Source organism: Toxorhynchites rutilus, chromosome 2, assembly GCF_029784135.1.
Source record: "Toxorhynchites rutilus septentrionalis strain SRP chromosome 2, ASM2978413v1, whole genome shotgun sequence".
Lineage (NCBI taxonomy): Eukaryota > Metazoa > Arthropoda > Insecta > Diptera > Culicidae > Toxorhynchites > Toxorhynchites rutilus.
The window spans coordinates 290,781,041-290,794,897 of NC_073745.1; the positions used below are offsets into that span (position 1 = coordinate 290,781,041).

Sequence of the window (13,857 nt, forward strand, 5' to 3'; positions counted from 1 at the left end):
TCCTTCGCCGTCCAGCACCCTCAGCAACGATGTTGTCTTGTCGATGTCCTCACGAAAAATGAATGCATCTCACCACCAGAATATCGCTTAAGTATGCTTTTTGTGCGTGATTGAATCGAGAGAAGGCGTAGTTTACGATGGCAATTTGGAAGACAAACTAGAGGGGAATGAACTCTCTGAGCTCGGAACTTTCGGCGACTGAGCAATAATCGATTGCGGGCGCATACAATATTGGATACGGAAATATCCTACTGATGGGGAAGAATAATCTTCAGAAGCTATTCTGTTAATTGCGATTGATTGAAAAATCACAAAACCAAATGTATTTGGTCACAGTGTTACATGGATAGAAAACATTAAAATAAACTCTTTCAAATGAATGTAATTTTAAATTCCCAGAGGAACTGGCAGATTATTTCAGTAACGATTAGATATTTCCACATTTTCCTTGATACTGGAAGCCCACCAGTGGTTTATGCTAACTCGATAACCACCTGTTAATAGCACTTGATTGAAACATATTTGGTCACATGGATAGAAAACATTCAAATAAACTCTATCACATGAATGTATTTTTGAATTCCCAGAGGATCTGGCAGATTATTTTCCGGATCTTTCTCGATGCTGAATGGCATCCAAACGGAAAGAATTCCGCGCGTGTATATATATGTGTGTGTGTGTGTGTAGCGGCTGCTTCGAGATCTTCCCGGGGAACTGTTTGTGGCATCACTCTCCTCCTGATGGATTCCCTTCTGGCCTAAGGTGTACAAACAGGCTCTTGGTTACATCGTTCATTCGCGCTTTCATGATAAACGAAGAGCTTCACCACAACAGCGACAACATGATCCAATCGCTGTTCAATTATAACTGAGTGGGTTTACGAGCGGCGCTCGCTTATATACCGATTGGTGATTTCAATAGCCTGTTTTGAAAGCAATTTTAAGACAATTGAAACAAGTTTTTGGATCAGAAAGTAACAAGTATAGAACGCCTAGACATTTTATCTTTCGAATGAAGTGTTTATCAAACCATTTCGTTCAGTTGTTGAGGAGATATTAACGCTCAAAATCTCGGTCTCCGGCGTAACGCTTTCGTTTTCGAAACTTTGATTTTACACCCCGGTATAGAAATGAAAGACGTAGTCTTACGTCAAAAAATGGCGTTCGGTTCGTTTTGGCAGAACCCCAACCATATAATCAAATCAATTTTTGCTGTTGACTTTTTGAAAATATTATAGGAGGTTGTGTTCAAGACACGATCGCATTGTTGACGTAGAACTACACTGTAGTTTAATTAAAGTCGCTTGATCAAACTGCGGATATTATTATATAATGCTACGAAAATTTTGAAATAACCATTCTACCAGTTTGGTCGCCCTGAAATGTTTTTTTTCTTATTGTAGAATCATTTGACGATAATTGTATGATGATTCATTCTTGTGCTCGCAAAACAATGCATGCTCGACATAAGCGCAGTCGTGTCATCCTTAGTGGAGAAAGTTTTGCTACTGGCGAGCGAAACCAAATCACATACAAAATTCCAGAATTATATTTACTTTCTTGGTGACTAAATAAACAAAATAAACTCTATCTGTTATTCTCAACAACCTCGAAAAGAGTAGCACTTCTTCATTATGATTAAGATTAGCGCAAATGCAAACCTAGTTGAAAGCAGTTTTGCGACTGACACGCGAACCCAAATAAATTAATTAACTTATTATAACTTATTGAATAACTTGGTATTCCCCAAATCATTTTTTGGTGCACAACCTTAACACAATGCATTGATGTAATTTCAAAGGCACCAACGAAGCCTTTATGATGACAGAAAACAAACAATGCTAACTGCTTGGAAAAAGGCTGAATATTTGACTCAGCAGAGATTCATTTCTAATACCCTAGCGCAAATATTTTTTTATCTACCCTGTTTATAGTAATCATTACGGCTGCATAATTTGCAACACCAAACAATCGTCAATCATAGCATCAAAAAATTAGGCGATTGTTGCATTGTTACAGGACTAATGCGCACGGGAGCAGAGCAGGTACAAATGGGGTTTGAGCGTAGCGAAAGTGCACCATTTTTACGTACGGGTTATGAAGCACGCACGTACGCACACAAATATCCATATATCGATGGCTTGAAGCAACTAAAAATACACACACTTATCTTCATTTTGCGCTCTTCTCAACAAAAGCCCTTTCTGTTCATATTGCCAGTCTAGATTAGCTTAGCTGTCATCATTTGTGGAGAGAGTTTTCCTACCGCCATGCGAAACCAAATCACTGACAAAATTCCAGAACATTTATTTTCTTGGTGAGCTGACGATAGCCTAGTTTGATGATTCTCCACACAATTGTGTAACTCAGAACCTTAATACAATTGCATCAGTTTGATGCAATGATTGCAATGCCAGAGACATCAGTGAGTGAGTAATTTGGTCGCATCCATAGCTCAATCCAAAACGAAGACATGTGATGACGTGAAACAAGGAAGGACTATCAATATTCATTGCTTTGAATACAGAATGAGACTGAAAGTTTGTCTTCTTTCCCTGCTTGTTGAATTAGAGAGACTTTAAACTTCTTCAGTTCGTTCGTCTCTAACCTTCAAATAGGCCCTTTGAAAACTTTACTTTATCCATCATATTACTCCTCCACCCCCATTGCCTTGAGAAAGGCATTCGATCCCTCGCCGTCCAGCTCGCCCAGCAACGATGTTGTTCAGTCGATTTCCTCACGAAGAATGAAAGTTGACCTCAGCGAGATCAACCGTTTATACTCTGGGCAAATACTCCCCTTTGTTCTTCTTCTTTTCCATTGTTCACGGAAACTTTACACCCTACGGTTCCCCCTTCGTTGCTCGTTAATAAGTTTCTTGTTATTGACAGCTCTGTTCGGGAAAGTACACAAATGGACAGAACAAATGTATGAGGAGATGGGAATGCTTCCAGTTTTCATCAAATTAAACCTAATACAGACTATGGGATTGTAATGTATAGCATATCAAACAAATCTTAGGGAATTTCCGATTCGTTTGGTATGTAAATCGTCAAAATCCGTTCGCGGCAAAAATAGTTATTAACGTTAACTTTATTTCATGAAAACGTGACCTGTTTTCTGATTTGGCACCCTTGATGAAAGACGTAGTTCTACGTCAAAAATCGACAAATCGACACGATTATTCCGAACAATCCATTGTTTTCCAAGATTTTTAATGTTGTACGGAAATATAATTGTCAGATGAAAGGCGGGGAATGATTTTGCAATGGTAAACTAGGGTAAAATAGGGTGATGAATTTGCGGACCAGCAAAGTAAACGGCATCAGATATTAGGCTGTTGTGATATAACGTGATAACGAAAATGTAATTTAGAAGAAATCAAAACGATTCAAATAATTTAACGGGTTGCGGAACAAATCAAAGAATTAATAACAAACCTCTACTATTAATAAAGCGAACATTTTTATCAATGTAAAAACATAGAATAGAAAACAAACTCAAAATGGGATTTAAGCGCAATTCAACCACTTTGCCGATTTTTTTTCGTCAAGAAAACAAGAAATGTCCACGCTTGTCCACGGAGGGGTAGAGGGTGTCTAAAATCGTGCTTTTATGTCCATGTGGTATGTGGATAACTCCTAATGTATACATTCTACCAATATAATTTTACCGACTGCTACAGGATTGGTAGCTACGATTAGCAAATATTTTCTCCTAGTGTACATTTCACAAGCCTTCACTAAATTCCGCCAGATGTCACATTCATGAACCGAGGGATGATTCAACTCCGTTGAGATAAAACCATCGCCCAGTCTGGCAACACAGCAGCTACTGTCAGCGAATGCTGTCACCGATCGTCAATGTCGCAAACTGCGGTGCGGTACTGTCTGGCGACCCAATGACGAATGTTTTGCTACGCGTTCGCGTTCCGCAGAGGAAAATAATTAATCGCGGGTATCGTAATTGGTAACTCATAATGTGCAATTACAATATCTAATGCCGGCCTCGGCTGCTGCTAGTGATGTGTTTCCCCTATCCTCTATGAAACGGGTGATTAGTCTGTACCGTAGTGAGCCCTAGTATTAGTTTAGGGGGTGGTGCAATTTCGAAGCTGATTATCAATCAGCACAGGGAAGGTTTTGCTCAGTTTATGACGTTAAAGTTGTTTATGTTGTGACTCCCAATTAGACCCAAATCGGAAAGAGTTTCCAGTACCAAGATACTGAAAGTAAACTAAAGTTCCTACTAATTCTGTTTTGATTGCAGTGAATATGATTTCGCTCCTAACACAATCAAAAGCAATGAATCTGTACACCTATGATAACCCATCTCGGTGAAATGGGACCTTAAGCGCCTATTTGATTGTGTACTTCGTCGAGGTTACCTGGTGTATGACATTTCATATGTTCTCGCGAGATAGATAAACACACCGAGCGAGAATCGCAGAAGCCCCGTCGGGGATCGATTGCTCTGGAGACTAAGTGAGTGCAGATCCGGCTATTTTCGAAGGCGATCGAGTAGAGTGCAGAAACAAGTGCTAATGGACGTGTTTTTTGTTGTCTTCCTCGTTGTCCATTAAAGTACGGAAGAAGATTTCGGAGTTATTTACATTTTTGATCTCCCCTTGTCCCGCGTCCCGTTTTCATCGCAGCAAATATCTATCATCTTGCGTATTCCAGCGTTCACTGGTGTTAGTGTGATTATTGTGCAAACATATTCAGCTTAGAGAGAAAAGAAGTGTCTAAAATAAAGATGAACGGCTGAGAGCAACAATAAAGCTGTCGTAAACTATTGTGAGCAGAGATAAAGGCATTGTTAAATAAATAAACCCCCATATCTGTGAACTCTATTTAGAAAAATCTTTATGTAATGTTCTTGTGCTGACTATATTCGTAAAGCAGGGTGGGGAGTCTCTTGGCGCTCCCAATCAATTCTTGTTCTACAGTGATACAAAACATGCAATACATACGCCCTAGGAAATAGAACGACGTATGGACGAAGAAACAGAAAAAAAATAATACGCTAGCGGCAACAAAGTTAGCTGATAATTCACGGTGCAGATGTGATACACACAAGGAAGGTGGCTACCGCGCACAGTTTTCTGTTGATTGGGTAAGTGAAAGAAGATGCAATACGATCGTGTGAGCGCGAGCAGTAAAAGTTGATGTTTTGTTTGGTACCGCTTTGGGTATTTCTTATTGGATTTGCACGGGCATGGTCGTGTCATTATTTCTAACCTAACCTAACGTTTGCGCGTATTCTAGGATTTGATTTTCAGTAATCTTATTTTTAGCGACGTGCGAGAGTTGTTTTTATTGTGAGAGATACGAGAGAGAGAAAGAGAACTGCGAAGTCTCCCGGTTTTGCGCTCTTTCGCTGTTATGTGGTATATAGAATTTACAATAAGAATTTCCATTGCAGACGCAATAGTGTTTTTGTTCCTATATGGTGTCGTTGCATAATCTGGACTCGGACAAGTGCAGTATATAGGACAAGGGCAACACTACACCGGGTTGGGTCGCATAAACGATTGATGTTACGAATGAGGGACAATTGATTACAATTTTTACGATTGCTGTGTTGGTGTTCGAGATCATTCCGTCTAGAATCTTTCATTCAATAAGAATTCTAATTTTTCAAACTTTCCACTTCTAATCCACTAGGTCATTAGAGGTGTGCAAATCAGCTCATCATGATGAACAGCTCTGATCATATCAGCTCATCTAAATGAGCTGTTCTTTATGAACAGCTCTTCAGCTCAGTTGTCAGAGCCGACTTTCAATTTGGGTCCCAAACTCGATAGCCACGAAGCCAGTTTGAAAATGTTAAAATTCAAATGAAATTTTTCACACCATATTATTAATTACTTGAAACACGTATTCCAGACTATTATTTACAACAGACTCGGCGAGTACAACATTTCCGACATTTTTACTGAGGCTTTACATTACAATAGAAAGTTTTCTTCAAAAAAAAAAAATCTTATGAGATTTTTGCACCGCCTGCAAACAAAGTGTTTTTCATTGAAATAGAATACTCATTTGATACACAGAAGTTAATTTTCATTAATAATTTGAATTTCAAAAACGTGTTCATTCTGCCTGAGAGCCAATTATTATTTTTGGCGCCCCCTAAACTGGTAAACAAAGCTCAATGCCGTCAACGCGAATATAACAGTTGAAAAGACGAGGGACAAATGAAACTAAACTGATGTCTTAACACGAAGAGCGAGAGACGGTCAGTTCATTTGAATCTTACAGCTCACACACTCTCTTCAATTCTACAGCTCTTTTCTCTCCTTCATCATCATCAAAGTGAGCTGAAGAGCTGTTTGATTTTTTTTGCGAGCTGTTCCGCGTCAACTCACTTCAAAGAGTCGATTCTTCGGAACAGCTCATGAGCGGATGGCACATCTCTATAGGTCATACAATGCCACGCCAAATTAACCGGTCGCTGTCCTGATCTTCGATTTTTTGAACCTAGTGAATATGGTGGCTGCTATCAATAATCACAGTTTTTTATATATGTGTGACTATGTATCTCGAAGTTTCTGACTGCAGTGTTCGGATTTTCTTCGTAACCGATGATTCCAATGTGCATGCATGCAACTTTGTTTCTTTTTTTTTTAAATAAGTATAAATTGGCCATTATTCTCTATAACCAATCGTCAGTTATTATGTAATTACGTATTTTTTCCAAGTAGACCTTGTGTTTATCGATAAAAAATCTTTTAACGTATGACTACGTCTTTGATTTCTACATACACTCTACACGCCACCCTCTACGAAAAATGTAACGAAAATGAAAGGATTTTAATACTATACGTTATACTATATAGTATACTAGCTGACCCGGCAAACTTTGTCCCGCCCAAAATTTGTTTTTCGTTACAACATCCCCGTTACTATAAAATTTCAGTACTTCTACTAAAACTCGACATTATAATATCAGATTATTCTCATGCAAGATTTTTCATCCACTTGCAAATAATATGTTTCTCCGTTACATGGAATAAATATTTGATAAAGAAAACATGATAGAAAAAAGACAGCCCAAAATCGAACAATTCCTTTCTCGAGTTTTGCTCTTTTCAACACATTCGGCGATCCATTTTTATTCATATGGATAGAAGACGATATAGAAGTGCGTTTTATCACATTCAAATCCATTTCCACGTTCGAACGAAGATCAATTTCGTTACCACAAACATCAAATGGACTAACAACGCTTGTCAATATGTAATTGTAGGACATATGGGAATTGAATTTTCCGAATATTCTCATTTTCCTTCAGAATTTTACGAATATTTTGAATTGTCATGTTTGGTTGGAATATGTGAATTATATTTATGGGACTCCCTCTCCTTTCCAGAGGAGAAAGGGGTGTTTACCATCATAGAAACATTTCTGCTACCCAAAAACCCTCACATCTCAAATTTGGCTCTATTTGCTTGATAAGTTCTCTAGTTATGCAGAAGTTTGTGTTTCATTTGCAAGGGAGCCTCCCCTTTAGAGAGAAGAAGAGAGAAGTGTCAAACCACCATACAAATATTTATTGTTCCCTAAAACCTCCATATGCCAGATTTGGTTCCATTTGCTTGATTAGTTCTCGAGTTATGCAGAAATTTGTGTTTCATTTCTATGGCAGCCACCCTAAGAAAGGTGGGAGGAGTGTTGAACCACCTTAGAAATGTTTCTTGCTCCCTAAAACCTCCAAATGCCAAATTTGGTTCCGTTTACTTGATTAGTTCTTGAATTATGCAGAAATTTGTCTTTCATTTGTATGGCAGTTCCCCCTTAGAGAGGGGGATGGAGTAAAAACCGTAAAAACATTCATTGCACCATAAAACCTCCATATGCCTAATTTGGTTTCATTTGCTTGATTAATTCTCGAGTAATGCATAAATTTGTGTTTCATTAGAATTTATTATAATGTTATAATTTTCGTTCACTTGATATATTTCGAAACATTCCTTAAAATGCAGTCCTGATTTCCGCATGTATCACATAAATAATTAGTTTGGTGTCTTCCGCCTTTTAACTATATGTTTGAACATGCACAATGCACTTAACATCTATACAGTGCCACAGTACATAAAGTTTTCCATCAAACCTTTCCTCAAACATTGGTGACAACTTTTGTTTATACTGAGTCCCGTTATCTTATATTCATAGGAGCATTGTTTTGATTCCTGACAAAGTTCACCTCACATGAAAATTCATTCAGAAAACATGTGAACTGATATATTATTGCATATATTACAATATTAGTATACTTCTTTGATGTGGTGGCTGAGGGCAGACAAACGACCGCATAGGGTTGAATATGAGGGCTCAAAATGAAAGGGGTGTAAGTGACATAATCGATTTCTTTACATCGACTCTCTCTTTTGGTCATAACTGAGCTTCGAACTCATTCCCAGCAATATTTGACAATGTGGAGGATAGGTCAGAGCCTCAATTATCGGATTTTATAGCAAATTCAAGTTGGAACGTTTTTGCAGTTGAGTGACTACCTAAAGAGAAAGTTTATGAAGAGAAATCGATCAAATCACTTATACTTTTTTCCATTCTAAGCCTCTCATATGATATTTAATGGAATCTTTTTTTTTAATTCGTTGATTTTCACAGGCTCAGTTATATAAGTTTAAAGGAGCCGAATTCTTAAATATATTTTTAAAGCTTTATATATTAACAATTTTCTTAACTCTATGGTTAGTAAGGTGGAAAACCGATTACTCGCGATGGGCTCGAGTTTAGATGGGTAACATATTTTTTTCAGTAAAAGGATGGGATATAAGGAAATTGTTACAATATTGATGATAACACTCAAGTCTTAAATCTATTCGTATATCTGTTGTGTATTTATATTTCAACTTATTCCACTGTTTATAGCAAGGGTATAAGGATAAAGTATAGTATAAGGCGGGGAAAAAGTTCGAACCAGCCTAAAATGTAAATGGGCACCCTAATGAAAAAATAAGAAAATACGGGTCTAGTATTCTGCGATAACCTCCACTTTCCATGGAAACCTGAGAACCTCTATATCGGTTTCACATAGAATGACTGTATGTAAAGGTTGCTATCACACAAAGGCATCACGGAATTCTCGAAGAGAATATTTCGTCGGACCCGCGCCGTGCCGTGTCGGATAATATAAATCAACCCTAAAGCCACAAATATATTTTTGTGGTTTTGTAGAATCCTGTAGAATTTCACAAACAAATTCATTTCCACAAAAAGCAGATGGATGAATGCAGTAAAAATGTATTTTGTTGTGAAACACTTTATTTTCAATCAAGGACCGGAGTTATAAATGCAATGTGACGTCGTCCGGCTTAGGCCGAGGTGACACTGGATCGGAGTACGCACGAAAACTTGATTGTGCGACAGCTGACGAAGAGAAACAAATAATTTTGTTCGATAGAAGCTGGCGAATTCGAACGAAGCAAGTGGGAAGCAATGTGACCATACCAATACAATTCTATGGAGTTGTTTACTTCCACGGCTTACAGAGACAAGGCTAGTTCTTTAGCGAGTAAACTTTTTTTTTTGATGACGTCATCTGATTCATCAGTGTAAACAGTCGCCAGTTGTATTTTGTTTTCCGACTTACGCGTAAATGTTCCTGAAATGAAAAATCGAAAATGGTTCAATGCGCTGTGAGCGGGTGTATAAATTATGAAAATGACATTATCGGGCCAAAAAAGAGATTCTTTCGCTTTCCGAAAAACCGAGAATTATGTTCTTTATGGATAAATGTTTGCGAAGCCAACAGTGATTTGAACGTAGCCAAGGCGAGGGTATGCTCCGATCACTTTTTAGATGAGGACTACCGATTGAAGGACATTCTACTAAACACCGTATGGAGCAAACGAATGCTGCGGGAAGATGCGGTTCCAAGCCAATTATTGCCTGCGGGAAACAATTTTGTTGCGAAAAACGAAATCACCGTATCCGAACGGAAGGAAATCGTACAGGAAGCTATTTCTGAGTACGACAGGTAAGGGAATTTCAAAATGTTCCTCCTTGTTGATGTTCATCAAATTAAATCCAGAACACATTGTTTACTTCAATGATTCAGATGACGTCACTAAAAATGACTGATCCGGAGTAGCTAGCCTTGCCTCTGTAAGCCGTGGTTTACTTCTCACGATTGTATGCGTTTCGTGCAGCCTTATTTTCGTAAGAAGCTGCAGGCAGTATCACCGTGGCCTTAGGCTACGCACGTTATCGTTATCGCACAATCAGGTTTTCGTGCGTACTCCGATCCACTGTTACCTCGGCCTCAAAGAGCACAACGAAAGTTTTTTTTTGTTTGACTAATTTAGGGTGGAAATGTTGTTCGAAATGTGATGCAGTGATTCTGTGGAGATGTTCTACCGTCTGTACTCATTTTGTTCAACAAATGAGAATGTATTATAGAAGAACGATTTATTAGTGTGAATAATAGAGAACGATGATTATGGTTATTGATATATTCTAGGGGAAAAAACTTGTTAGATAGTGAGATTCATTTTATAAGTTTTGTTTTACTGTTATTGGAAGTGATATGAAGATACATCTTAAAAATGCAGGAAATGTTAAAATGTATTAAAAGGTATGGTAGACTCTGCTATTGTTCATACTAGCTGCTCCTGTATTATGAAAAATTAGCAAAAACAATACTAGATATTAAACACTGTCAGTAACCTGACGGATTATTGTGTGAGTGAGTGTGAGTGAGAAGAATTGTAATTTATTCATAAAAAATGCAAAATGCGTCAAAATTTAACTTCACCCCGTTGTATACGATGTACTTGGGCTTGCATTTGTTCAGTTCCTCGAACACCTGCTGGAACTTGATTTTTGGTATAGCCTAGTGCCTCCAAACTCAATGAGATTCCTCTTTATGGTTTTGTTAATTCAACGAATAGAAACAAAGTCACGTAAGCAATGCTTTGTTTTGCATAATATTCAGTTCAATCGGTACAACAGGTTTGACAAGCTTTCAAAGTGAAAAGTCGAGAAAAATTTCAATTACATTTTATCGAAAAATCATTTGAAAATATCTAGGATATTTTAAGGTTTTTAATCAGATCTTTTCATTAAAAATTTGTTTGAACGAAAACAGGAAAACGAGTTTACCGTTTTATCTGTCCTGACTATGTATTGTATTGTACAAAGTTTAATATATACCTAGCATAAGTTGATCTAGAATCAATGAACGTCAAAGAAATCCAATACACTCAGCAGAAAAAAAAACAAATAAATAAATACATATATAGTGGATCAAAAACTATTGTATTGACAATACTCACTTCATGACAGCCATAACCAGAGCCCTATTTTTAATATGCTCCAGATTGTCCGATTTGGGTCAAATATGCACCGTTTTGTTGCCATTCTAAAGGTGGCTTCAGTGTGTCTCTATCATAGAGGATTAGTCTTTATTGGCAAAAACTTTAGCAATAGATTTTTACAATCTTCTTTTGATCCCAATTTTTTATTACTCTGGAAACTTTGCAATGCGATAAAAAGGTAGTAATCGTTTGGTGCCAGATCTGGACTGGTGGATGCATTAAAACATCCCAATTAATCTCTCGGATTTTTTTAGGGTGAAATGTCGCCTTTTCAACGAGCCTAAACTTGAAAGTGTATGATCGATATTACCGGAAGTATTGATCACTAAAGATGGCTAACTTTTTCTTCAACCTAATATTAGTGTAAACAACTTGTAATATTAAACTTGTAGATTTGTGTTGGGCATATGCTTGATAATATCACACCTCATTATAAAATGAAGTTGAAAAATGTTTTCGGGGAGTAAAAAGGAGAGCTTAACGTCAATCTATATCTATCTGTGTCTCTTGTTTCGCTCGCTCATATGGATCCTATATTGCAATTCATACATATGCATACATTATACAAATGCTTTACCAGTATTTGAGTGTCATGACATTTGCTGTTATTTTTAGGGCTCATTTTATGTAATAAATTGGAATGACAAAACATGTGCTAAAAATTAATTTTGGGTTTGGGGTAGGTTGAAGCGGCAGCCAGAATCGACTATTCTATTTTGCACACTTTTCTGCATGCGCCGGACCAGTTATTTGCCGGTGATTTCTATATGAATGAATGATGATAAATTCAAAAAATTAAGAACATTTATATTTCGTTCCTCAGACATGAAATTATTCAAATCTGTTAACTTTTCAACTAGGGTCGTTCTAATATTACGTACCGCAAATTTTCTTCTTTTTTCTACTCCCTTTTCCTTACATAACATGTAACAAATGGTCATTTACATAAAACTGTTTGGACTTATTTGGATTTATTTCTTTCTTTTTTCTAGTGTCCATTTTGCGTGTATTAGACTACTTCTCCACATCTCACGTGTAACCTTTTTCCAATAGTTTATATGTAGTTCCTTTAATTTAGTGTTCAGTTCAGCGTGTCAACTTACCGCGCTCTATAGGGTAAGTTCTAGCAATGCAAAAAAAAATCCATACGACATCAATGAGGATCGAACCAAGGCCGGCTGGAATGCAAAGTTGTTCCACACGACCATACTATCCATATAGCTACTAGTTCTGTTTTATAAAAGCGTGATAATATTACACCTCATCATAAAATGAAGTTGGAAAATTTTTCTTAGAGGGAAAAGAAGAGCATAAACGAGAATAGATGTCTTTCTCTGTCTGGGCGTGTATTTGGCAAACTATACAAAAAAAATTCATATGCTTTCATTTCAATTCATTCTAGCATATATATATATATCCGATATATATTTATATATATAAATGGAGTGATGTCTGTCTGTCTGATTCTTCTAGACTCGGAAACTACTGAACCGATCGACATGGAAATTGGTATGTAGGGGTTTTTGAGGCCGGGAAAGGTTTTTGTGTTAGTTTGAGACCCCTCCCCCTTTCTAAGGGGGGCCTGCCATACAAATGAAACACAAATTTCTGCATTACTCGGGAATCAATCAAGCAAACGAAACCAAATTTGGCATGTAGAGGTTTTAGAATGCAAAAAATGGTTCTATGGTGGTCAGACACTCCTCTCGCTTCTCTAAGGAGGGGCTGCCATACAAATGAAGGACAAATTTTTGAATTACTCGGGAATTAATTAAGAAAACGAAACCAAAGTTGGCATGAGAAGGTTATGGGGCGCAATAGATGTTTCTATGATGATTCGACGCTCCTCCCCCTCTTTAAGGGGCTGCCATACAAATAAAACACAAATTCCAGCATTACTCGGGAATTAATCAAGCAAACGAAACCAAATTTGACATGTGAAGGCTTTAGGGTACAATAAATGTTCTTATGGTGAATAGAAACTCCTACTCTCTCTTTAAGGGGCTGCCATACAAATGAAACACAAACTTCTGCATAACTCGAGAAATAATCTAGCAAGTTGAGCCAAATTTGGGATGTGAGGATTTTTGGGTGAGAGAAATGTTTCTATGATGGGATGACACCTCTTCCTCCTCTGGCATGGAGAGGGGTCTCATAAAAATAACACTCATATTTCAACCAAACATATTCCAACCAAACATGAAAATTGAAAATTTTCGGAAATCTCTGAAAAAATGGAAAAATTCGAAAAATTTAATTCGCATATGTTCTACAGTTACATATTGACAAGCGTTATTAGTCCATTTGATGTTTGCGCTAACGAAATTGATCTTCGTTCGAAAGTGAAAATGGATTTTAATGTGATAAAACGCACTCCTATCATCTTCTATCTATATAAATAAATATGGATCGCCGAATGTGTTGATAAGAGCAAAACTCGAGAAAGGAATTGTCCGATTTAGAGCTCATTTTTATTCATATTTTCTGTATCAAACATTTATTCCATGTAACGAA

General features: G+C 37.3%; 1 protein-coding gene across 6 annotated transcripts in view; it reads left to right on the plus strand.

Annotated features, from left to right (window-relative positions):
* Positions 1-3,870: 3,870 nt before the first annotated feature.
* The window catches only part of LOC129764676 (basic helix-loop-helix ARNT-like protein 2), a 242,926-nt gene continuing 232,939 nt past the window's right edge, over positions 3,871-13,857 (plus strand). For 2 of the 6 annotated variants that reach the window (XM_055764003.1, XM_055764008.1), the window contains exon 1: positions 10,213-10,601. The gene's annotated coding sequence lies outside the window, so the exon portion shown is untranslated. Of the gene's footprint in view, positions 5,115-10,212; positions 10,602-12,335; positions 12,460-13,857 lie in introns of those variants that run through there. The other 4 variants (XM_055764007.1, XM_055764004.1, XM_055764006.1 and 1 more) reach the window with 4 other exon arrangements.